Source organism: Octodon degus, unplaced genomic scaffold (assembly GCF_000260255.1).
Source record: "Octodon degus isolate 3935 unplaced genomic scaffold, OctDeg1.0 scaffold00009, whole genome shotgun sequence".
Classification (NCBI taxonomy): Eukaryota; Metazoa; Chordata; class Mammalia; order Rodentia; family Octodontidae; genus Octodon; species Octodon degus.
In genome coordinates, this window is record NW_004524585.1 from 23,573,439 (window position 1) to 23,576,661 (window position 3,223).

The following is a 3,223-nucleotide window of genomic DNA, read 5'->3' on the forward strand; positions in this document are numbered from 1 at the left end:
ACAGATATTGCAAAATTAAGTCAGGCCACGTCTTTTAAACAGCTGTTGATATTCAGAGAGACACAATGGAGTAGACCTGTCCTGCTTCTCAGTGAGGCAACCAAAGCTGTATAACTTCCGAGGAGTCCCTAGGATATTTAGACTTCTATGAAGTGCAAGGTTCTATGAGACTTCTGTGCTGAAATAAGGTTAGGGAAAAAGACCACTGAATTCAACAGCAATCTACCAGATACCCAAGAAAGGATTTGCAGCCTATGTGTTATCAAATTGCTGTGTTTTACCAGGTATGTTTCTTAATCAAACATTGTTAGAATTCATTTCATTAAAATCTCATCCCCTCTGTATTTAACATTCCTCACTGTTATGTATCTAAAATGAAAAATAAATACTTCCACACAGATATTCTGATTTTTTTTAGATTGTGTTCATATTATATTCCATTCGTGTGTGTGTGTGTGTGTGTGTGTGTGTGTGTGTGTGTGTGTGTGTGCTAGATTGAAACCTGGGGCATTCCACATCCCCAGCCCATTTTACATTATTACTTCTACTTATTATGAGTTGAGATACCTCTCAGTGCCTAAGTCAGTCACTACATGCAGTGTCTTACTGCACAGCTCCCGTGGAGCTGGGATTGCAGGAGAGCACCACTTTACTTCCTCTAGAAGCTCACTATTGTGGGAATGGGATGCACTGAGAGTTATGAATTACTATGAGGAAATGACTGTCTTGGACTCACAGAGAGGAAATTCATTCCAGCATATGTATTCCCCAAGTGAGAGCATCATTCACCTTTACATCTTCCTCCCTGAAAGTATGAAGGATGATGATGTTGACTTATCCCAGTTCAACTGAATTAGTATCATGTTTTTTTTTAAAGACTATCAGGAGATTTATATACATGTTAATGTTTGAGAAAATTAGTATAGACTACACTGTTGTGAAATCAGTCTGATCTTGTAGAAATGTGTATATGGGAATTTTTGCCTTATTGTCAGATTATGATGAAAACTCATACTTTTATCTTTAGCATAATACATAATATATAAAAGTTGATACTTTATGATAGTATAAGATGGGGTATATTATCAGTAGAGAGTGTCCCATAGATTTCTTCCTCTGAAAGGGAAAGATTGCCATCTTTGTTCTCATTTTCCTATAGTCACAACAGGGTACTTACGGATGGAAAACCACCTACAAATTTAAATGGACAAAGATAAATGTTTCAGTCTACTGTGAAGAAAAACAAATACTATAAGGCAAGTCCATGGACTACTCAGACGTGTCATAAAACAAGACTAGTACCATGTAAAAAACACTAGTTATATTCATCCTACTTGTAAAAATTCACTAGATGGGCAGTCAATCAGATTGCAAAAAAAATCATGCAATCTTAAAATGTTCCACACACTTTGTACTGATTCAACTACTTAACAGCTCAGTTCCCTAGCCAGGATGGCTACTTTCTGAGGCCAGTTGTACTCTTTATGATAGTTACACAATAATGTCTATTTAAATTTGATAACTTTGCTGCTTAATGAAAGATATTGGTACTAACACTTACTACCCATTCTGATGTTCTGACCTTAAATGACAACATTTTTCTTGGGTATAAATCTAGCTCTCAGTTTTCATTGTTTGTCCTGGCTTTCCAGGACAAAATGTAAGGTTGTAAGCATCTTTCATTTTGTAACTAGATTGGTGACCCCATATTTAGAAGCTGACAAGTGAATACAATCCTAAAAAGCTAAAAAAAAATTCAAAATATTTCCTGAAGAAAAGTATCTAAGACTTGAAACAATTATATATTATTGTAAAACTAAATTATTATCACAAAAAAGCTATTATCACAAAAAACAATTTGCTATAGAACAAAATTATTTAGCTTATTTAATAAAAATTCCACTAACATGCAAAAGATTGAATACTTTATTTTCCACGATCCTTATGTATTTGAAAAAAAAAACAATGGTTACCTATTTGTGGGTAAACATGTTTGAGCTGTTATATAAATCTAGCACATTATTATCACTTTGTGGATTGACAAGTTTTGACAATACTTTAATTAGTCTAATTATGGCAATAATACTATTCAAATACATTTATTAGTAAAATTAAGTGCCAGTAATATTTGTCTATACTGAATTTGATGATTCACATCATCATTCCTTCTAAACAAGCTCTGCGGTGTGCTTCTTCAACTGCTTAGCACCTGGACTGCTGAAATTTTCCAGAATTTCAAGACTGGTCTCTTAAGTTTTCAGGAACAAGTATGATCTCAAATTCATTTCGACTCATTTGCTTCCAAAATTTTCACCCATTAAACAAAAATTGTTTTTTTAACTTCCTAAAAATAGTTTTTTGTATTTCTAGTCTAGATTCATTTAAACAAGATATTTTAAATGTTTTACTCTGCTCACTGATGCTTCTCCCTCTCAGTCATACTTCTGTTTACCTCTAACCAAATATACCTCAATCTATGGTTAGAGGCTGATTCAAGTCTGCACCTTCTTTGGTCCTCTGAGAATCCTGCGTCCCCACACCTAGTGGTATGGTGTTCCTGCTAGCCCCAAGTCCAAAGACCACACTTAGACTCAAGCCCTTAAATCTTTTATTAAACTCAAATTAAGTAAACTCAATTAAGTAATTGTAGCATAAAGAGTTTTGAGGCATTTTCAATACCAATTGAAAACTTCCTGTACCATGTTTTTTCTATTGGCTTCTTTCTTATCTAAATATTTGAGATATATGTATTTGGAATAAAATATCGCTTAATTAAATGTTCTTAATGTTAAAAAGTAGATATGACAAAAAATAGACTAAAAGAGAAAGCTGATGCTTCCAAAGCTTTAAAATGTAATGAAAAAAGATGAGCTGATCACCAGCTCAACAACGTAGGTGTAGTACAGTACAGATGATAATAAATCTGTAAATTTAAAATGAAACTAAGGAAATAAATACAGCTTTATGATATTTAAAAAAAAAACCTTTCTCAGACGTGAGGATGGTTTGGGAGGTTTCTGGAGTCACTTCGCCTTTCCCTTGTGCACACATCTGGCACGTGACACAAAACTTCGCCCTCAGCCTAGGACCTCACATATCATCCTCTTCTGGAGACAGCAAAGGAAACACAGGGCAAGAAAAGTCAGGATAACCCAGAGGCATCTCATCACGGCCCGAATTTCAGAATACTTTCAAATATGTCTAAAATACTGTCAATAAGAAA